Source organism: Salarias fasciatus, unplaced genomic scaffold (assembly GCF_902148845.1).
Source record: "Salarias fasciatus unplaced genomic scaffold, fSalaFa1.1, whole genome shotgun sequence".
NCBI classification, from domain to species: domain Eukaryota; kingdom Metazoa; phylum Chordata; class Actinopteri; order Blenniiformes; family Blenniidae; genus Salarias; species Salarias fasciatus.
Window position 1 is genome coordinate 1,904,650 of NW_021941373.1, and position 24,511 is coordinate 1,929,160.

General features: G+C 43.2%; 1 long non-coding RNA gene across 1 annotated transcript; it reads right to left on the minus strand.

Moving 5' to 3' along the window:
- Nucleotides 1-169: 169 nt before the first annotated feature.
- Nucleotides 170-15,067, minus strand: LOC115384920 (uncharacterized). Its single transcript, XR_003931000.1, has 4 exons — nucleotides 15,029-15,067; nucleotides 14,929-14,944; nucleotides 2,214-2,485; nucleotides 170-223 (listed from the first exon to the last, which is right to left on the minus strand). It is a non-coding gene; the product is annotated as an uncharacterized LOC115384920 (long non-coding RNA).
- Between the last annotated feature and the right edge of the window lie 9,444 nt (nucleotides 15,068-24,511).

Below are 24,511 nucleotides of genomic sequence, written 5' to 3' on the forward strand. Positions count from 1 at the left end.
AGGAAGTGTGCAGAGTGATTGACGGCCGGCTGGGTGGAGTTGTAGGAGGTGTTGGAGGAGGTGAAGGTGAGCTGGAAGGAGCCTCCTGGGTACTGTGGCTGGATGGAGCAGCTGATGGTGAAGGTGGAGCCCCAGATCACCTGGAGCCCCTGCTGCTGGGCCTCAGAGACCCCGAGCATGGAGGAGGAGGAGGACACGGAGAGGACTGGATGGAGCAGCAGGTCTGGAACACACACACACACACACACACACACACACACACACACACACACACACACACACAGGTCATTGACAGAACTTTAACTCTGACTGTGGTGAGTGAGGAACACACCACTGATGAACTTACCTGAGCAGGAGAGATTACTGCTGGAGTGATATTCAGAGAAAACTGAACACTTCATGAAATCAGACCCAGACTGAAAGCAGTCATCTCTGATCACCACTGTAAGTGTGGAGTTGACTGAACGTGTCCAATCTGCAGACACGGCAGAGCCGCAGTGAAGATGTGAACAAACAACAGCTGCTTTCTCCAAAGACCACTGAGCGATAATTGCTGGTCTCCAAACTCCAGAACTTCTGATCTGCAGAGCTGTCCAGACTTTACAGCACATACCCTGACACTACCAGAGATATACCATAGAAGAGCAGTGACGTTGCTATTTTAAGTCAAAAGTAATCTAATTACTGACTTTTCCCAGCGTTACACCGTTACCATTACTGACAATGAAATTCTGTGTTTCTGTTCCTATAATTCACATTTTCACCTGGTTCTTCCTCGTCCACAGTCCAGTGGAGTATGTTTAGAGAAAGAAGGAACCTGATTGGTCCAAAGTGCGTCACGTGACATGACAGAGCTACAGCCACAGAGAGCCCTGATCATTCAAAGGCTTTTAAACTCAATGGAAGTTCAGACCTCTACTGACAAATATCCATGTCAGTAGCTGTGGAAATGCGATCTACAGAGACAAATCAGATTTGATGGTGTCTCAAATTATCACACAACAACATCTGAATCATTTAGATTAATGGAGTTCTTCCTGTTTGTAGTTTAGTCTGTCAAGTGTCCATTTATTTCATGAAGCAGATGTTCAGTTTTATAATAAATAACTGAACATGCATCTTAAAGTTCCATTCAGAGGGATCCAGATTCTGTGAAGGATTTAAACGATTTTATCTTGTAAAAGTAACACAAGAGTGATTTTGCCTGGGAATTAAAAATATCATAACTTAGTTACTTTCTTGAAGGAGTTACTAGTAACTATAACTACTTTTTAAAACTAACCCTCCCAACACTGATGAAGAGTGGACTCCTGGTCCGGACTGCATTAGAACTGACTGTTCTTCCTCGTGGCCACCAGGGGGCGCAGCAAACCAAAGCAGCCCAGCAGTGAATGTATGAAGATCAGCTGCTTCCAGCTGATCCAGCTCCTGGACAGTTCACCTGTATGGAGCACAGCTCCTCCTTCAGGGACTGCTTCCTGGACGCTTGTCCACACTGACCACAGCAACAACCGCTGCTGGGAGCAACTGAGGCTGAGCACAGAGCTCAGCAGGTAATCACATTACTCAGAGTATTGAGTGTTTGTGGAGAGTGAGAGTTGCCAGAACACTGAGTGGATGACACACTGTGTTTGTCCTTGTCTTTATTTCTGTTTACTGGTCTAAAACTAATGTAAATTACTCTGCTACATAACTTTGTCTTCACTTAGAGGAAGTTACTGACTACATTTTATACAGGTAACTTGTAACTGTACCGGATTACATTTTTAATGTAACCCTCCAAACCCTGCTGAACACAGAACAGAACGTCAACCAGGGGAAACAGTAGAACCTCAGATTAATCAGGAAAAGCTCAGGGGAAAAATAAAACCTCAGAGGAATCAATAGAACCTCAGAGGAAACAGTAAAAGCTCGAAGTAAACATTCAAAACTGAGAGGAAAGAGTAGAAACTCATACAAGATGATAGAAACTCAGAGGAATTGATAGAAACTCAGGAAACAGTAGAAACTCAGCTCAGCTCCAGCAGTTGAGGTATTTTCATCCTCAGATCTTTGTGGATTTGAGGTTTATTTCTGACAACATGATTTTGTTGGAGACCAATCAGATGATCTCTGGTTTGAGGAACAAACTGAAGCAGCAGAGAAGCAGCAGGAAATTAATCTGCTGTTAAACCAGGAAGGAAAGATACATTTTTAAAGTCAGCAAAACATACCTGAGCAGGTGAGTTTCAGGGTGAGAGAGGATCTCCGTGATGCCACACAGCTCCACAGATCAGATCCAGATTGAACACAGTCTGAGTTGATTATCCACATAGATTGAATTGACACATCAGTTGGTTGTACAGAAACAGCAGAGCCACAGTTCAGATGTTCACAGATGAGAGCTGCTGTCTTCATGGAGAAGCCAACGCCCACCACAGGTCTCTGTTCACCAAGAACTTTCAGCTCCGGTCTTCCTGCACAGCGACTGGCTCCTCCCACCAACCTGAACTCATCCCCTGAACCCAGAGCAGAGAGAGAAGAGAGAGAGGATGGAGTGAGAGTGAAAAGAAGAGCAGTGGAAGCTGCAGCTCCTCTTCTACCTGAGCAGGTGAGTCCAGCAGCTTTACCAGGTGAGCAGCTGCTTCTAGCTGAGCCTGAGCTTCTACAGTCCAGCAGAGCAGACTCATGGCCTCCACACTGGAACTCTGGGCTCCACCTGGGAGTCTGCACGTCTCCATAGAGCGCCCCCTGCAGGACTGAAGGAGTCCCGCAGCCCAGCTCCCGACACACCACCTGTGCATCCTGCAGGTCCAGGTCTGCTTCACACACTGAGGACCAGGTCTGGTCAGACGGGTTAGTCTTCACCTGCAGTCTGCCTGAACAGCGACTGGATCCATTCAGCAGCCGCACCCCGTCTGAACACCAGGGTTGGGGAGGAACGCAGGATATGTGACACAGTTGCAAAAATAGGATACAAAAGCAGTGTAACTGTAATCCTTTACTGTACATTAAACATTTGTAATCTCATTACAGGTATATCTGTTAAAACCATGGATTACTGATCAGGATTACACTGTAAAATCAGATTGAATATTCCAGACATGTGAGCTGTCCAGACTTTACAGCACAAACCATGACACTACCATAGATATATAAAGAGTAGAGGCCATAGATTAAATGGTAGACCATAGATGTATAAAGAGTAGAGATCATAGATATATATAAAGAGTAGAAGCCATAGATATATAAGGAGTAGAGGACATAGATATATAAAGAGTAGAGGCCATACATATATAAAGTAGAGGCCATAGATATATAAAGAGTACAGGCCAAGGATATATAAAGAGTAGAGATCATACATATATAAAGAGTAGAGGTCATAGATAAATAAAGAGTAGAGGTCATAGATATATAAAGAGTAGAGGCCATAGTAGATGTGGGCCAATATGAACTTTATTCACAAAATCTCTAGAAGACATGTGGTTTCATAGGCGAAATGGTCCACTGATTCAGAATACGGCTGGTGTTTTGGCCAAGATATTGTATTTCAGTTGGTTCTTTGACCATATTTGAAATGATGTGACTAAATTCGCATAAAAAACAGTTTTCTTGAAATAACACAAAAACTAGACAAGTTAGACCTATAGTTACTATGAAAGCTGAATATAAACCTTTACCTTCTGAACACTTTGAGCCTATTTGGAAGTCTGTAGTACCAGTGGTTCTCAAGATTTGATATATTTTTCTTTTTTGGGGGGGTCTGACTGATGCCGCCAACAGATGTGTCAAGTATTGGCAAGTGACACAAATATCTTCTTCAGATCATCAGTTGTGACCTTGCACTGGGCCAAACACTGGACAGAGCATCTCATAAATGATTCTTTGAACATCTTTCTCCCAGTTCTGATTGGAACCATGGGGAAATCAGAGGGAGTAGCTTCTGAGCTAGTTACAGTGGCCGAGGCCTTTGATCTGATTGAGACTTTTTTGATGGACATGCCCACAACTACTGATGGAGTATTCTCGGGATCATCTGTTGCAATCTCCATGGATGCATCTCTGATGGCTTCAGTGTAGCAAGCTCTTTTACGGACCATGTCCTCCTGCCTTTCTACCTTCTACTTTTACTCTGCACCTGGAAAAACTTTCTTCTCGCTCATGTTTCCTTTTGTGTTGCTTGGACCAATTCTTTGGTACCGTTTGTGAACAAGTGGCAGTGTACAGGCACAACAATTGTCCTCATAGAAAGCGATGTCTCCAACTCTCATCACAATATCATGCTCAATTTCTAGATCAGGGGTCGGCAACCCTTGGCACGCGTGCCACACTGGGCACATTTACATGCCACCCATATAATGGCTTATAAGGCAGAGCGGATGTGTCATGTAGACGTCCAAGTGGATCTGCTTCACTCTGAGCGGATTGTATTTCGGAGCCGATTGTACGAGGTGGTGTAGACCGATCGATAACCCGCTCCGTGTCTCATATAAAAGCTGCCTGACAGCGGAGCGAAAAAAACGGGGGATTATTTGTTCCGCATGCGCGCCCCAGTACGTAGTGACGTGACAACGTGCGCAGTAAACGGGAAACAGGACTGTCAAAAACAAGCAGAAAAACATTTTTTTAATAAAAACCCCGAGAGAAAAAACACTGGAGAGAAGAAATGGAAGCAAATCGCACTACAGTGAGTTGTTTAAAGAGCTCCATAGCAAAAAACGAGTGATCGCTCCGCCGGTGTTATGGATTAACTGGTTCCCGTGTTAACGAGTTACGGCGGACTTCTGTGTAAACACATGCTGATAACAGCAGCTGTTAAAGTAAGACTCATAAAATACTTTGAACTTATACATTCACTGTAACTGTAGAAAACCGACGTTCGCTCGATCGACTTCAAGTCTCAGTCATCTATTGGTCACAAGTTAACACGGGCACCAGTTAATTCGAAACATGAGCATGCAGAGCACAAAACACAAAGTTTATGAAAGCACTTTTTGGAGTAACAGAAAAAAATATCTTTAAAGATATGTTTGTATTGTTGTATATTTTTATCTCATTTTAAATGGTTACACTGTGATTCTATTACTCTGCCTTGTGACTGCCTTTTGTGCCTTGCAACTGTGTAGGTGAGGGGTCACCATTACTAAACCTTTGATCTCTTTGTGATAATGTAAATGCCACAGCCCAAGGGACTTTAGGTGTGAACCAGCCAGGATAAGGAGCTGACGCCAGGTCAGAAGCCACAGGAGGTAACCAGGTGTCAGTCTATTGTACCGGTCGTATGTGGCCTGCTCAGATAAGCTGAACTGTTGTAAAAGGCCCCAAGCTAGCAGGAAGAGACTGTTGTGACTGTATGCAGGATCGCAAACCTTAAGCATGATTGTTAACTCCTGGAGACGAGAAGTCCCATGTGCCACCCTTAATTACGCGGAAACCGAGGATAAAGGTGTCGCTCTACCAACAATCAGGGCCATTCAGCCTAGGGTTCAGACTGAGATCTATTCTCGCAGGGCTGATGGACCGAGAGCCTCGTATTTTGATTTTATTGCTAGCATGAGACCTTCTTCGCTGTCTGATCATCCTCAATCAAATAAAAGAATCTGTGCTGAGACTTAGAGGTTTCAAGCATCCTTTTTTCATTTCAAACTCAGTCTCAACAGTATCTGCTTTATCTGAAAGGAATACATTTCCAGGTATGTTGGAAATCTTTTTGTATTTTGTGTTAACTTGCGTTTTATTTGACATTGATGAGAAAATTTTAAACTGGCACTCCATGACAAAAAGGTTGCCGACCCCTGTTCTAGATGCTTCTGATGGACATCTCTCTTTCCTCTGATGTCATCGTACATCATCAGTCATCATACATGTTATCGGTTGATGGTCGAGGAAACCCATCCAGACACAGGGAGGAACATGCTAACTCCACACAGAGAGGCCCGCACAGTCTGGGGATTGAACCCATGACCCTCTTGCTGTGAAGCAAGAGCACTAACCACTTATCCACTGTGCTGCCTGGGCAACTTATCTTTGGGTCAGAAGTTCTAGTATTCAACATTGTTGACATGATTCTGCAAAGAAAGCATATTTGAACAAAGCAGTGTTTCATATCTGAAATGATCAAAACAGAAAAGTTGAACAGTTATAAACATTAAACATACTACTATATACATTCCTTAGGCACTGTTGTGTTATGTCTGGAGTCATTTTATTGAGTAGATATGCTTGCAGCGTCTGTTATTTGTCAATCTAAGCACCAAAATCTTGACCTTCCCCAAAAACTGGGGTTGGTGCTGCATTACCTTGACTAATATCATATGACCTTGACTTTCAACTCACTTTAACATATAAATGGAATCAGCACTCCAAAAAACCCAACCAATCAATTTTTAAGTCAAAACTAAATATATTGTTGGATTGCATAATGGACTGGGTATGCGAAAAGGGCCCTTTTTGACAATATCCTAAACAAATGAAAAGAACCAACCGAAATGCCAAACTGAGACAACTTTACTTGATTGTTTCTGTATCAGGAGAGTATTTGGTCTACAAAACCACATGTCTTATGAGGGGGACCCAGATTAGCCCACCCCTAGCCATAGATACATAAGAGTAGAGATCATAGATATATAAAGAGTAGAGGCCATAGATATATAAAGAGTGGAGGCCATAGATATATAAAGAGAAGATACTATAGCTATATAGCGAGCCGTGATGGGAGTAACTGTTATTTTGTCTTCACTGGTTTGGTTGATTTCTTCAAACAGAAATGACCTTTTCAAACCTCTAAGATCATTTGGCAAAACAGTCTGACAGTTCAGCACAACACCAGATTAATGTAGCATTTCCTGTTTGTCACTTTTTGGGTCAAGTATTCATTTATTTCATTAATCATATGTTTAGTTTTATAATAAATAACTGAACATGCACCTTACAGTTCCAGTAAGTGGGGACCCAGATTCTTTGACACATTTAAAGGTGCATTAGAGAGTTTAAAACAATAAAAATATTTATTTTCCACCATGAATATGTCACAAATATTCAGTGATGTGTAGAATGTCCCTGACATATTCATTGCAAGTACCGCTAACAGCGCTAACTTGTCACTTGAATAGTTGCAGTGCCGGTCCGGCAATTTGTATTTCTTGGGGAGAATTTGAGAAGATGTGACGTAATGCGCCTCCCGCTGGCCTGACTTCCTTAGCTTTCGTTTTGTCCGCCATTACTCTGCCAGATGCTTATCGAGCAACAACTGAGCAGTACTGAAGATGGATCTTCCAGAAAGTAAGAAAATACCGACTTCTGTCACTGCCACAGCTCCAGCACAGACCCACCAGGCAGAAGAACCTTAAAGGCTACTGCAGCGCTGCTAACAGAGTGAGGAAGGAGGCTGACCAAAAGTTACTTCAGTTGAAGCCATTCTTGTGAATCAATCACCTCTTCTGCATGCCAAGGCTGCTAATGCAGGTTTTTTCTCCTCTTCCGTGCACGTACATGGACGCAAGCCACAGGCACCAGCGTTTCACTGAGCTGCAGTTACGCCCAAGGCCTGAAGGGGCCGCTGTTTCGCATGAAACATGCAAACTCCTTAATGCACCTTTAAACACATTTGTTTTCTGAAGTAATGCAAAAGTTATTTTACCAAGTAATTAGTTATTTTCAAAATATTATAACTTGGTTACTTTATTGAAGAAGTAACTAGTAACTATAACTACTGGGTTTGAATCTGCCACATCTTCAGTGGTACTACTGGGCGGCTCAAATACGAGCCTCAATTTTCTATTTTGACAGGAATCATCTGCCAGCTTGGGTTCTAATGGAAACACATCTCCTAAATATTCCTCCAAACCTTTATATGTATTCGGCTAATAAACGTAAACTTCTTAAAAACACTAAAAAGCCATTTCTCAGAAGCGCGTTGTCAGTTTGGCATACTTCTCTGGCATATTTGGGAGAGGTTGCTGAACTTTCCCAGTTCTCCTCAATCTATGGCAATGATGATTTTGTTCCTGGCAGAGCAGACTTGGGATTTAAAATTTGGGCCACTCAGGGCATCGCAAAGATGTCAGACTTATATGATGAAAACGAAACCCTTATGTCTTTTGAACACTTGAAAGCAAAATACAATATTCCTATAAAACATTATTTAAATACCTGCAGCTTAGAAGTTTCATTCTTTCCAGGCAGAAAAACAATCTGACACTCCCAACTTTAACTACTCTTGAAGACTGTGCTTTGAGGGGGTTACACTCTAAAGCAGGAGTCACTAACTGGCGGACCGCGGTCCGGATCCGGACCCAGACGCCATCCGTTGGTCCGCGTGACGTAAAAATCGTCATGAATTCCTGTCCGCTAGGGTCCCACGGAGCGATCCACGGACGTCCGCACAGCAGTCAGATTTTGAGACCGCGTTGCGCGCAGCTCGTGGCGGTGTACGCATGCGCCAGAGCGTTACAGCAAACCAAACATGACGGTAAAAGTGAAAGCAGACGGAGCTCCAGCCTGATGGCTCCACTTAAAGACACCGAAAGAGTGAAAAACTGGTGGAAAGAGAGAGAGAGACTCTGTCTGGAGGGAGGAGAAGGTCTGCAGACAGAAGTGAAAAAGTAACTAATCGCTCCGGCGCCGCCCCCACGATTCAGAAACAGGAAAAAAAAAAGCTAAATAAACTTTAATACTTAATGATAATGTACTGACAATGTAAGTGCTTAATTTTCTCTAAATAATCTGTAATAAAGGCGCAGATAAACAGTCTGTAGTGTCGGAAAAGCTTCGAGGCTGCGTGGATCAGTGTTCCTGCATTGAACGTTGTGCACAGCTGAGCTCAAAATGTAGTCTGGGAGAAATATGGGAGAAAGCGCGTGCGCATCGGTGGTGCGCGGACACTCCAAAGCAGACACTCCAAAGCGGACACTCCGAAGCGGACGCGGAAACGCGTACATGTGAAGCATGGACCAGCCTATGGGTTGGGGAGGCGCGGTGCCTGCATGCTGCGTCGGGATCCGTGAGTGGGGTGCTGGATGCCCCCCCCCCCCCCCCCCCCACCCCCCCCACCCCCGCCTTTAATTCTGGGCCCCCCCAACCCTGGGCCCGGCACAACAGACCCGTTTGTCCCCCGCTGTCGGCGGGCCTGGAGCCCAGTATGATCAGTCCACCAGAGTCCTGACAGTCACTGCCCGCCCAGCAATGTGCAAATGAATGTTCCCTCAGAGTTGCTTGGATTTTGGGGCACCACAAAAAACCATTTAGTGATGGGAGGTTGTCAAGGAGTGCATGAATTCATTTGATTTGATAGTCAGCTATTGATGACATGCAGACGCTCATAGAACTACTAGGTTACATCAGCATATATCACACTAATTCAGTTAGACATTATGATGTTCCAGACCTTTGCTTTAACAAAATATCCCTGACCGGACCTCTGTGAATTTTAGTTGCATACCCCTGCTCTAAAGCCCAGGTTTCAGTTCTGTATCGGACCTTTGTAAGCAAATCCAAAGAATCATCTACTCAATCTCTTCAAGCATGGAGACAGGATTTATCTGAAGGAGTAACGGGGGAAGAATGGTCTCAAGCTTACTTATTAGCTCAGACCCAATCTATTAATACAAATTCAAAATTGTTACAATTTAAATGGTTGAGCAGGTTATACATTACACCTGTTAAACTACACCGATTTAACCCCTGCATACCCGATTTCTGTGTGAAATGTGGGGATCAGAAAGGCACACTTTTTCACTGCATGTGGGAGTGTCAGCATGTTTTATCTTTCTGGGGAAACGTGTGAAATCTTGTGAGTGAAATTATAGGCAGGAAAATTCCTCTATTTCCTAAAACGTGCAGGGTTGGGGAGTAACGGATTACATGTAACGGCGTTACGTAATCAGGATACAAAAAAATTGTAACTGTAATCCGTTACAGTCGGCGCAACAAATATGTAATCTCGTTACAGTTACTTCTGATAAAAACACGGATTACTGAGCGGGATTACTTTTGAAAATCAGACGGAAAATACCAGCAACACCAGACGTCCGCGCCGTATACAGACATTGTGAGACTTTACAGCACTTTACGGCACAAACCGCCATATTGTAGATCTATAAACAATAAACATCGTAGATATATAAATGATAGACGCCGCATCGACCGCTGTCTTGGAGCAACCTCCCGCTCTACTACCTTTAACGCGCTCTTCTACGTTTAACCGTGAATGAAACATCCCGCGATGCCGTGGATTTTACCCCCTGCTGCTGGAGTCATGGCTGCTCCAGAAAGAGAAACTCATTCTTTGGCTGGAAACGGAGACATTTTGTATCGAAGTCAGATGAGGCCAGAACTTCTCTTTAGAAATTAAATTCTGCCTCCCAGCCATGAAAATGCTCTCAACATCCAGGAACTCATCAAACCTGAAGACACATCTACAGGTATGAAACACACCTGAACTCACAGTGAAGCTAAAGTGTTGTTAGCCTGCTAACCTGTCAGTAACCTGCTAACCTGTCAGTAACCTGCTAACCTGTCAGGAACCTGCTAACCTGTCAGTAACCTGCTGCTGAGAACCTCAGCCTCACCAGGCTGAACTCAGAAGAATCTGATGGAGGCAATAATATCTTCAGCCTGGATGGAGGATTTACTGGAGACTGCATGTTTCCTTCTGTCACTGAGGAATGAATCAACTCTGAACTCTTGAAAAACTACTTTGCATGGCCGACCTGAACACAAACCCTGCTCCTCACTGCAGCAGTACAGCTACACAGCAGACTGAGGATAGAATATAAATGTGTGTTAACACTGTCAATGTGGCTCCTGGTGCTGCTGGACTGTAGAGCTACTAGAGGAACACAGCCTGAACTGATGGTTCTGATCCTGAGTCAGAAAGAAAGGAAGTCAGATTCTCAGTAGGTTTAGAGGTTAAAGGTCATGTTGTTGGTATTAATTGGGGCTGAACACAGAGTTCAGCAGAGTTCAGAACACTCAGAGCATTTAGTGTTTTCTGTGGAGAGTTGTCAATACACTGTGAGGATGACACATTGTATTTGTCTTTATCTCTTATGTTTGCTGGTGAAGTAATCTAAAAGTAACTAAAAGTAATCTGGTACGTTACTTTTTAATTGAAGTAATTAGAGTAAGTTACTGATTACATTTTTTGACAAGTAACTTGTAATTGTACTGGATTACAATTTAAAAGTAACCCTCCCAACCCTGAAAATGTGTCTGTTGAATTAATATTTATCCAAAAGAAGTTGTAGTTTCTAAAAAAGTGAAATCTTTGCTCAGTATATGTTTACTAGAGGCTAAAAGGTGCATCGCTTTGTCATGGAAATCAGAGACTGTTTGTCCAGCTTCACAGTGGCTGAAGGGACTGACTTTCTATCTTACTTTGGAAAAAATAAGCTACACAGCAAAGAACAGACTTGACAAGTTTCAGGAAATATGGAGTCTTTTCTATAAATTTCTTGAGAAAAATAACATATCTGTTGATGGCTGGATGGATGACTGCTGATTTTCTTTGATTGGTTTTTCTGTTCTAAATGAGCAACGTCCTTCCATTATAGTTTCTAATGTCATCACTGTTATTTCATCCGGTTATTAGAAATGAGGTGCCTCGCTGTGTGTGCGCGTTTTTTTGTTTTGTTTGTTTTGTTTTGTTTTTGCTGTTTTGTCTGTTTTTTGTATTTTCTGTTAAAATAACAAAAAAATAATAAAAACATGTTTGAAAAAAAAAACACTATAACTACTGACTTTTTAAAAGTAACTTGCCCATTTGACATCCCAGTTTACAATGCAGGACTGACCTGTGCTCGGTGTACAAGTTGAAAATGTGCTGGTTGTTGTTTTGGTGGGGTGTTGTTGTACAATGTACACACTGTTTGATGAGGATGTGGTGCTTGATTGTTCAAAAAAAAAAAAAACCTACCCTGCCCAACACTGATGAAGAGTGGACTGTTGGTCCGGACTGCATTTGAACTGACTGTTCTTCCTTGTGGCCACCAGGGGGCGCAGCAAACCAAAGCAGCCCAGCAGTGACTGTATGAAGAGCAGCTGCTTCCAGCTGATCAGCTCCTGGACAGTTCACCTGTATGGAGCACAGCTCCTCCTTCAGGGACTGCTTCCTGGACGCTTGTCCACACTGACCACAGCAACAACCGCTGCTGGGAGCAACTGAGGCTGAGCTCAGAGCTCAGCAGGTAATCACATTACTCAGAGGATTCTGTGTTTGTGGAGAGTGAGAGTTGTCAGAACACTGAGTGGATGACACACTGTGTTTGTCCTTGTCTTTATTTCTGTTTACTGGTCTAAAACTAATGTAAACTACTCTGATACGTAACTTTGAATGAATGAATGAATGAATGAATGAATGAATGAATGAATTATTTATTTTTCGAACATGTATAAAAAGAAAAAAGATAAAAAGGAAAGTTAATGCGAATCAAAGAAAAAAGAAAAAAAAACAAACAAAAACAAACAAAACAAAAAAACAACATAACAGCATCGTTCGAAAAAAGGAGTAGGAAGAAGTAAACACTTTTTAGAGATTCCTACCCCTTTTTAACTATTAACTAGTTTTAAAATCATACATCATAGGACATCACATAATATATCTATACATATACCGTGCAGATATCCCTATAAATACATAATATATACCCACACATACCATATAGTTATCCCCATAAATATATACTATATAACAGAATAATTATAATATAACTACAGTATAACAGCAATATATCAATTTCCACTATATGTATAATACTCAACACCATTTGTTCTCATCATCCAGAGTTCCAGACTTCCTCCTCCATATACTTATTAAGAAATATTTTTTTGTACCTTTTTTTAAACAGATTTATGTTGCTACTTTGTTTTATTTCTGGGTCCAGACTGTTCCACAGAGCCACTCCACAGCTTGACATGCACATACTTTTCAGTGTACTTCGAACTTTTGGTTTTTTATAATTCAGGTCTCCTCTTAGATTATAACCACCCTCCCTTTCCGCAAACATCCCCTGTATATTTTTTGGCAGTAAATTATTTCTTGCTTTGAACATTATTTGTGCTGTTTTGAATTCGACCAGATCCATGAATTTCAACAAGTGTGATTTTATGAATAGTGGGTTTGTGTGGTCTGTGTATCCTGCATTGTTTATTATCCTTATTGCTCTTTTCTGTATGGTGCATATCGGCTGTAGAGTGGTTCTGTAGCTGTTTCCCCAGACCTCAACACAATAACACAGATATGGCAAAAAAAGTGCGCAATATAAGGTGTGCAGTGACTTAATGTCCAGGATATGTTTAGTTTTCCACAGGATTGATGTGCATATTGCCAGTTTTGCTCGTATGTAGCTCACATGAGGTTTCCAGCAGATTTTGTTGTCCAGAATCACGCCAAGAAATTGAATTTCACTTACTCTCTCTATTTTGTTATCATCAATTATAAGTTCTACATTACAATCCATTCTGTGTCTCCCAAACAGCATGATCTTTGTTTTACTTAGATTTAATGATAATTTATTTTTATCAAACCATAGTTTTAATTTATTCATTTCTGTTGTGATGGTCTCCAAAATCTGCTGCAAATTCTCACCGGAACAAAAGATATTTGTGTCGTCCGCAAACAGAATAAATTTCAATAATTTAGATACACTACATATGTCATTAATATACATTATGAATAATTTTGGTCCTAATACTGACCCCTGCGGTACCCCACATGTAATATTCATCAGTTTTGATTTATGATTCCCCATCTGTACAAACTGTTGCCTGTTTCTTAAGTAACTCGATATCCAACTCAACCCAACTCCCCTAATACCGTAGTAGTCTTCTATATCCCCCTTTTCTGTCGTCACCGGTTTCTTTATTTTTGCTGCTAAATCTGGTCCCACATTTACAAAGAATCTGTTAAAACCATTCACCACATCCTCCATATTGTTAATGGTCTTGTTATTTTCAATATAGTACTCTGGGTAATTTATAGTTTGAGATCTACTTCTCACAATGCCATTTAGAACATTCCACATGCCTTTAATATTGTTTCTATTTCTCTCCAATAATTTATTATAATATTCTTTCTTACTTGTCCTCATAATGTTAGTTAATTTATTTTTATATTTTTTATACTTTTGCTCTGCCTTTGTAGTCATTGTTTGTCTTCACTGTTTCAGTAGTTAGAGGAAGTTACTGACTACATTTTATACAGGTAACTTGTAACTGTACCGGATTACATTTTTAACGTAACCCTCCAAACCCTGCTGAACACAGAACAGAACGTCAGCCAGGGGAAACAGTAGAACCTCAGATGAATCAGGAAAAGCTCAGGGGAAAAATAGAAGCTCAGAGAAATCAATAGATCCTCACAGGAAACAGCAGAAGCTCGAAGTAAACATTCAAAACTGAGAGGAAAGAGTAGAAACTCATACAAGACAATAGAAACTCAGAGTTATTGATAGAAACTCAGGAAACAGTAGAAACTCGGCTCAGCTCCAGCAGTTGAGGTATTTTCATCCTCAGATCTTTGTGGATTTGAGTTTTTTTTCTGACAACATGATTTTGTTGGAGACCAATCAGCTGATCTCTGGTTTGAGGAACAAACTGAAGCAGCAGAGAAGCAGCAGGAAATTAATCTGCTGTTAAACCAGGAAGGAAAGATTCATTTTTTGAAGTCAGCAAAACATACCTGAGCAGGTGAGTTTCAGGGTGCGATAGGAGATCCATGATACCACACAGCTCCACAGATCAGATCCAGATTGAACACAGTCTGAGTTGATTATCCACATAGATTGATATGACACATCAGTTGGTTGTACAGAAACAGCAGAGCCACAGTTCAGATGTTCACAGATGAGAGCTGCTGTCTCCAGGGTGAAGCCATTGTCCATCACAGGTCTCTGTTCACCAAGAACTTTCAGCTCCAGACTTCCTGCACAGCGACTGGCTCCTCCCACCAACCTGACCTCATCGCCCCCTGAACCCAGAGCAGAGAGAGAAGAGAGAGAGGATGGAGTGAGAGTGAAGAGAAGAGCAGTGGAAGCTGCAGCTCCTCTTCTACCTGAGCAGGTGAGTCCAGCAGCTTTACCAGGTGAGCAGCTGCTTCTAGCTGAGCCTGAGCTTCTACAGTCCAGCAGAGCAGACTCATGGCCTCCACACTGGAACTCTGGGCTCCACCTGGGAGTATGCACGTCTCCATAGAGCGCCCCCTGCAGGACCGAAGGAGCCCCGCAGCCCAGCTCCCGACACACCACCTGTGCATCCTGCAGGTCCAGGTCTGCTTCACACACTGAGGACCAGGTCTGGTCAGACGGGTTAGTCTTCACCTGCAGTCTGCCTGAACAATGACTGGATCCATTCAGCAGCCGCACCCCATCTGAACACAGGACAGGAGGTCACTGCAGCTACAGCCTCAAGAAACATTGTACCTACAACCAGAAACACTGTAGCTACACTCTCACAGGACAGAAGACAGGATCACAACACAAAACATGTTTTCACAACAGTTTTTTCCTGACAGTGAAACTGAGGACAACTGGGATGGAAACATCACACACAAACACACACACACACACACACACACACACACACACACACACACACACTTTCATCTGGTCCTCTTGTTGTTTTGTGTCTATTCTTTATTTCACTCCTGCTGAGTCTTTATTTAATTCTACTTTTGATAAATGAATCTGTTTTTTAACTTGACTCCACAGAAACATGAAAGCCTGTGTCTGAGCTGCTGGTTCATGTGAACAGATGGAAAATAAAAGCCTTGAATCTTTCCTGACTGATCCATCCTGATGTCATGTTAGAAGCTTTCTGTCTGAACTCACCATGTGGAGAACATGCAGTTAATGAAACCTCACTGGTCTTACCTGAGCACCTGAGATTAATGGAAGAGGAAGAATCAGAGGGCCAGAAGCAATTCTTCAAATCTGACAGAGGCTCTGAACATCGAGGGTTGACCCTCCACACAGATCTGCCTGATGACTCAGATGTTGTATTGATGGAAACAGCAGAGCCACAGTCCAGACGTTCACAGACTGCAGTTGAGAACTTCAGGTTCCAGAAGAGGTCCTCCACTGGACTCCATTCTCCGAGGAGTTTCAGCTCCAGTCCACCTGAACAGCCAGAGCTTCCTCCCACCAACCTGACCTCACCATCAGCCTCTGAGCAAAGAGCACAAAGTCAGCAAGAACAAAGGTTCTCTTTCTGTCTTCATCTCTGAGGACTGTCTTTACCAGCTGGACGGTTTCTGTCTTCCAGATGGACTCCTGAGGGGAGACAGAGACAGAGTTCAGGACTCATCAGGTTTCAGTGATTCTCACTTCCCATCATGCAGCTTGAGTTCAGAGTCAACATTCCAGTGAAATATGTTTGATCTGAAGATGAGCTGAAAGTATGAAGAGTCCAGCTCAGGTCAGGAGCATCCAGACTGGACCAGCAGAGGTCAAAGGTCGAGAATTAGATTATTTCTAAAAGCAAATCTAACAAAGTGAGTCTGACCTGAAGTCTTAAAGTGTGGGACAGAAAACTCCACATTTCAGTTTGGAATTGACACTGAGGCTCCGTTTTCACCACTTTTCAAGACTAAACTCATCGTTGTTGTTTGTGTTTGTTGTTGTCGTCCGTCTCCTGAGCAGAGCAGAAGCCCTGTCCACCCGGCCGTGCTGTGCATGTGCAGCAGCAGAGTTTCCCCAGTCCACCAGGAGACGCTGTCTCCTTTCCTGTCCTCTACCAGGAGACACAGCCCAGTGTTTTCAACAACTTCCACCCTGGAAGCCATTTCCAAAAACTGCTGTTTTCAGAGACTCTGAGCATCGTTGTCATGGAAACAGAAACCCCAAAACACAACTAGACTAGTGTTTTATTCATGAATGCAAAACTTTTCCAAAACAGAAACTCCAGAACTATTTGTTGTGTAAACGGGACCAGAGAAACTCAATCTGGGAATACGTCTGAAACCAAGACGTGGTTCAGCTCTCAGGCTGGTTTTGGAGTCACAGCAGGTTAGTTTTGTGCTGGTTTGGGGTTTTTCTCAGGACTGGGATGGTATCGACATGACGATCAGCTGTCTGTCTCTGCTAACTGGTAAATTCCAAGAAGAGATGAAAACTGGAGTCATTCCACTGGACAGAACTGGAGACACCAGATCAATAAAACAGGCCCGTTTCTTTACTCCCAGTTTTCCAGAACACCAGAAAAAGTTTTCACTGGATGAATCTACTGACAAACACAAGCTGCTGTGTGGAAGTCACCATGGATCCAGATCACAGAGATCCACATCACTGCATGAACAGAGTCCATGGAGAGAACCAGCAGCTCCACACACACAGAGAATGAAGCAGTTCCAGAATTAGGGTGACCAGATGTCCCGCTTTGTGCCAGACAATCCCACATTTTAAATACTTAAATACTAATTGTATCAAGGGCAAGTAAGGACAATATTCCAAAAAATATACAACTTTTATTTTCTAAAAGAGTAGGAGTAGGGCATAATTTACCACATACACATACTTTTAAAGTTAGATGAGGAAATAATAAATGGAAAAGATTCTGTCCTTCAGTTCAAGGGGTAAAATTGTGGAACAAACTGGGAAGACACCTCAAGGAATGTCCAAATAGGAAATTATTTAAAAAGCAACCTAAAAAAATGACTTTTGAAAAATACACTAAGGAGAATGATTTTAGTTTATCAAAAAGGAAGTGTGTTATTAACTGTACTGAGAATATAACTGTTATAATGAAGGCTGTAATAACTTTAAAGAGTTTAAGTGAGGAGGGGTGGGAGACAATAAGTTTTACTTCATCCCACTCCCTTTCCAGCTGATATAAATGTGCTTTGTTCTTGTATTGTGTTGATTTGGATTGTAATGAATTTTTGTTTACTGCTGAGCACTTCCAATGAAATTCTGCTCGATACAAAATAAACAAACAAACAATACTTTTCACATGTCCCGCATATTGAGATAATGTCCCTCATTGACAGCGGCACTTGATTTTTTGAAACGCAGTCTCACTGAGGCTATAATGTGACGCTGATCAAACAGCTGTGGTCTGTGGTCGGGACAGAGCCGTCCTCAGGGGGCGGGGCTAGCTCTGGGGTCATCTGTCAATCAAGCCCGACACGGGGGAGCGCCCGCCACCTGCCTCCGCCCCACTGCCCAACCCCGCCCTGCTGCCCGCCCCCGCCCCGCTGATCGACCCCGCCCCACCGCCCGACCCCGCCGCCCGACCCCGCCGCCCGACCCCGCCGCCTGACCCCGCCCCGCCACAAACAACAACAGCGTCACTTCGGCTGCAGCAGCAGACATGGAGGAAAAAGATGATGCAGCTCCAACAAAGAGTGGGAAACCATTCAGTCCTCCTGGTCAGACCAGTGCAGAGCCACTGCACCACAGTTTTCTGTGATGTTCATCAGAGCAATTTTTGCGTTTCACATGGAGGTGATTAAGATGAGAGACGACACCAACAGTCCGAGACTCACAAAAAACGTGTGGCTCAAAAGAGCAGTTCCCATTCCATGAATACGTTCCTGCTGAAACCCAAACAACTGGAACAGATAAAGTGACAGCAGCTGAACTAACGAGCGTCTGACAGGATGTACAACACTCTGTTCATACAGGTCAGAACACTGGCAGTGAGCTGCAGGAAGTCTTATCTGAATATTGTTCTATCAGAACAAACTCTTTAATAGTGTGGTGTAGGGCTGCACGATTAACCGACACCTCATCGAAATTGAGGTTTTAACTCCTGCGGTAACCAAACCGCACAGGGCTGAGGTTTTTCCGAGGCATTTGAGTGACAGACCCATCCGCCAATCAAAACGTTCGAGTCTCTTGTTCCGGGCCACCGGCCAATCAGAAATGACAACAGGAAGCAAGTATGTCTGCACTGCACTGCTGCAGCTAACTAGCGTCAGGTTGCTAACAACAAACCCTGCAGTGTGCTCTGCGGTGTCGAGAGGAGCAAAAAGTTTTCAGTGCGACTCGTTCACGGTGTGAAAATGGCTGAGATGACAACAGAAGAGGGAGCGGAGCAGCTGGTATTAAAAAAGAATCGTTGAGTTGTTTGGACTGACTTTGGGTTTGAAAAAAATGACGTGGAGCCAAATGTCCTAGATTGTGTCGCCGTGCAGCAGCCAGATCCAGAGGAAACACGTCTAATTTGTACCAACACCTGAAGACTCACCGCTACACATTACAGAAATGTCGACAAGTCGTAGGTTATTCCGTCTCTCACCCGATCACCCGACAGCTCAGCCTTCATCCAGCGCATGTCGATGTGCTTGTCTTTCTCCATGAAAACATGAAGCACAGCCCAAGAATGTGAGGGAAGATGACCCCGAGTAGGATTACTAAACTGATTGTGATCTAACAATATTACAGCAATAAGGATTCATTTTTTTACCCTTTATCTGTAGAGGCTGGCGAGTTCTTTTTTTTTTTTTTTTTTTTTCGTTGAAGTTGGTTTCACAGTGGTGCCTATTTGCTGTTCTATTTTTTTTTTGTTAATTTACATTTATTTCACGTTGAAAACTGTTGTCTAAGTAATTTTCTGTGAACCATGCAAGCAAGACCAGTATTGAATTCCAATTTCGACAGCATTGGGTTTTGATTATTTTGTTATTTCACTAAAACGACGCACTCTTTTTTTTTTTTTTCAAACATGATGCAGACAGCAGGGTGGCGTCTCGCTGCCGCTGCCTGAAGCTTTGTCAGTTTAGTTTACATTAGGTTATTTTAAGTGTCAACTTGAGCAAGACCATGTAAAAGTAACAAGATTTTTTTTCAGCCATAATTTTGGCTCTTTTCTGCATTTGAAAGAATAAAATGTGAAAATCGCAAATCAATTTGCAATCACATTATTGGTCAGAAAAATCGCAATTAGGTTTTTTGTCAAAATCGTGCAGCCCCAGTGTGGTGTTTGTGTTTTATATCTTTTTGTGCCTGCAGTACTGCAATGTTAACCTGACACGCCAGACGGACTGTTCCATCTTTCCGCCAGGAAATATTTCACAAGTCCATCTGGGTAGCCGCTCTTCCGATTTGATTTCAGAAGCTGGACCTTCAAAACAATCCGTAGCTGGCGAATGGACGACCGTTCGAACCAAAGAAGAAGCAGATTGAACGACCGTTCTGATTGACACGCGACACACTCACCACAGACCAATCCACATCAAGCCTCGGTGTGACGGAGCTCTGTGCTGCTGAGAAGCAGAGGACATCGTTTCCTGACAAAAAGACTTGAAGTGATGTTCTGTGCTCCTCTTTCAAAGAAGAAACTGAGTCGCTTTCTTATAAAACTGCAGATATTGCCGTGTCCACGGAGATCGCTTCGCATGCTGCCATTGTTTTCAAACTTTCATGCGCTTCCCGCTGTCGTCATGTCTTCTCGTCACTTCCGCTCCTCCCATTGCTCCCGCCTCTTTCCCCTGATTGGGCCGGCAACATTTTAACAGAGTGAAACCATTGGTCTATGGAGCGCTACAAGATGGGATCTGCAGGATTTAGGAACTGAATCAGGCAGGCCCATCTGCTATGCAAGGTTACCACAATGTGGCGCTGCACAGTAAATAACAGGTTGATACATCATTTAAAAAGCATTTGGTAGAGCTCTAATCAGTCTGCTGTTCTGAACTGCAGGAGTGAGGTGAGCTCCTTGCAGCATTGTTTTGTTCAGATTGTTGGGTTTGATTAGTTGAGCCTGGAGGTGAATGGAGCTTCTTCAGGAGCCTCATCTTGTACTGGAATATGTGGTTCATTATTGTTCAGAACAAACACTTTAATGTTGTGGTGTTTGGAGTTGAGCGAAGGTTTTGTTGTGATCTTACATGAACCTGGGAAAGTTGCATTAAATCATATACATATCATATACTTGGGCAGAATACAGTTAGGTTTTTTTTTAATGAATTACTGAAGACAACCACGACATCTTGGTGTCCCACATCGTCCCACTCAGATATCGTCTCTGTCCCACATGTGGTAAACTGGGATCTGGTCACCCGAGAGTTCACTGATCTTAAAAAAGCATTGGACTCAATAAATCATGAGATATTCATCAATAAACTGGAGTTCTGCTGTCGGGGGCGTGGCTTCACACTGGAGGAAAAGTTACTGAAGCAACAGACGACAGTTTGTCACAACGGGAGATTTTCAGTCTTCATGCTTGGACATTGCTTGTGGTGTCCACCAGGGGTCAGTATTGGGACCAAAACTCTTTATTCCAGACATGACAGTTGTTCTCAGTCACTCTGGTTCATTCCTCACATCACTTTTTAACTTTGCACAGCAGTTAATGCATTTCTCAAAACAACGAGTAGAAAAAGTTAAACCGAGTAGAAAACCTGCAGAAACGTGTTTCTTGCTCCAAACGGACAGTTCATTCCTCAAAAGCAGGTTTTCCTGCTGCTTATCAGAGCACATCAGCCTTCACAGGGCCCAGCCACCTTCACTGCTTCACCCTGCAGACTCCATTACCCATACTGCCCTGGGCTTCATGCCTGCTTCAAGCTGCCTGCAGTAAACATGGCAGTCCAGCCACAGCGTGTGGAACCGGAGCTCTTCAGCTCAGAAAATACAATGAAAGCAGCTGAGGACTGTCCACAAGCAGTGGACACTTGTCAGAAGGAAGAGAAACTGCTGCTGTGATGAGAACAAATGACTGAATGTTGAGGAGGCTGAACTGACTGCTGAGCAGCAGGAAACAGTCCTGAGAGAAATGCTCCAAAGCCACTGAGAAAAGCTGTCATGAAGGAGGTAAAACCTGTATAATACTGTAGTTTATCTAGTTTTCTGAGGACACAGATATTTTCTGTCCAGGGAGAATTTAGAGCAGCTCTCAGAGGAAACCAACTCAGAACTGAACACATTCAAGAAGAGCTTTGATTCAAACAAACTCTCAGTAAATTCTGTAGTGCGGAAGTGATGAGGGGAATATAGAGACTCTAAAGTTCTGACAGAAGGTGTAGAAGCAGACAGAGCTCCAGAAATCAAGTTTCTGAGGGTGAAAATCAACAAGAAGATCTGCTGGAAACCTCCCATCAAACATGCTGAATCCAAAACATCCACAAGTCTTCAGTCCTCAGCAAAGCAGAATCCTTCCTGAACAGCAAAGCTCTCCAGATGAGATCCTGTTCCCTGATACTGTCGTACTGGAACCACTGCCTGGAGGTTTGGACTTTCAAGACCACTGATGTCTTCCTTCTAGTGTGGAGCAGTAAAACTCCCTGATGGAGGAGAATTCCAGCAGAGAGAGAAGCAGCAGAGAGCAGCAGAGTCCTACCTGAGCTCCACAGCAGCAGCAGCAGCAGCTTCAGCTCCATGTCCAGCCAGACCACGTCTCTCTGAGTCTCTCTGAGTCTCTCTGAGTCTCACCACCAACTGTCCCCAGCATTTATCAGCCACGAGCTGGAGCTGGAGGTGGAGCTTCCACATTCACCCACATCCTGTCTGCAGGTCTTTCACCAGACGCTAAAGAGTCTTGTTGTCACAGACTCACATGGGAAACATTTACTTTTTCCTCCATCACTTTCTGGAGGCTTTACATCTATTTGTTGTCATTTGCATCAGTTTGTTGGACTAGACCTGTTAAAAAAAAAAATCCTTATCTCAGATTTTTATTCAGTACGGCCTGATTCCCGTCCTCCAAGCTCTAAAATGACTAAATCTACCAGTTCCATGTTGCTGGGACCGTGGTTCTGCTGCCACAGGAGCCATGAAGTTGTAATGTTGACGTATTGGTGAAATCGCTTAAAAACTAGCACATGTGGTTCTATTTTTCTTAAAAAACACAGCTATTATTGTTATGGCACAACAGGTGGAACCAACTGAAAGCTAATAAAATGTCCTTTCACATGACACCAAGCACATACACAGCCAGAGGATCTGAAGTCCTCCATATCACTTAGGTATGTACATGATGTGGCTTTGGTAAAGGTGGGAGGGAATAGGCGCCATGTTGACAAGCTAAACATTCCACTTCATTTCTCCTGAGCTGCTGTTGTGGCAGAGTTGTAAACACATCGAGGCAGTGGCGGATTACTGCGGACTTTTGAGCGAAAACAAAACAGGATTCTGTACTGCGGAAAGTGCAAGGGGAAGTGTTGTTGATGGATGTTGATCCATACTTGAGCGCAAGCACAGAATTTACCCGGAATGAGGAGAAATGGCCTGACATCAGCTACTTCGACATTACTTCGTTCGTTACCTGGTCGACTCGCCAAACCCTCTGCACGCTGTGACAACGGAAACTGCGAGATGCAGCGGTTCCATTTCGGCTGAATGAACATCAAGGAAACCCCAGAGGGTAAATGTTTCTGTCCAGAATGCAGAGGTAGTGGGTGAAAGAGTGGCTAAAAGCAGCTCATGACATGACACCTCCTGTGTTGCTTCACACCTGCGAGAGGTGTTGCTGAAGTCTGGTGTGACTCAGTTGTGGTGGTCACTGATCTGTAGGTGCTATTTTGAAGTTATCTGGCCTTTTGCTTGTTTTTAAATAAAATTTTGGAGGTGTGTTTGGATGTCTACTCAGCTTGTTGAAACATTTTACATCTACTGAAGTGGTTGTGACAAAATCCATACCAACATATATTGGTACGCACAGAAACATTTACAGTTCAAAGGGCACAGCGGTGTCATGATGTTTGTCAGTGCACAGCACAGGTGCAGTTTTGTCCATTAGAGTTTTATGATTGACATCCTTGGTCAGTGGATAGCCTGTAGGTAGAGGTCCACCAAGGATTCTTTATCGCTGGCGCACACATCCTATCACACGTTCTACATGAATGTGAACTCCAGCATCCTGCATGCCAGTGATCAGGACGCCAGTGAGGTCGGTCTGACACTCTGGACCAGTTTCCTCCTCTTCTGGCTGCAGCTTGTAGCTCTGCTCCTCCATTGTTTCAACAACAGAGGCCAAGTTATGATGCCAACTTTAAACTGATGGTGATCAACGCAGCAGAGTCATCAAACTACTGCCAAGCTGCCAGGAGATCTGGTGGAGCAGAGTGCCTCGTTCTTATTGGAGAGCACAGAAAAAACACTACAGATGCTAACGCTATGAGAAAAGCTTTCCGTGGTCCTGAGAGCGACGCTTCAGAGAGACTGATAGAAGGGTGAGTGAATACGTCTCTGAAAGACAGAATGTCCACCACCAGAGCCTGATTCAGCTGAAGGACCTGGAAAGTTATTTCCATCATTTATGCAGTTTGGACCCCTTGAGGCTTCTTGTTTGTTTCTTATTTTGAGAGACAGAATATAGTTTTTTATTCAATACTGTAGCAATATTGTTTCATTTTATATCTCGTGAAATGTTATCTCAGTGGTGAGTTTTTGAGTTTATAATAATTGTATAATAAAAAGTTGTTTAATGAGTGACCTTACTGTCTTCAGCATTTTTTTTTTCACAAAATGATCTTTGACTCTGGCAGGACTTCCGGCCATGCCAGGTCATATAGCTGGATCTCACCAGACTAGCAGACGCTGTTTCCAAGTGACTTCAGACAAACAGAGCGGCTTCACACTGAGTTCCTGAGAACTTT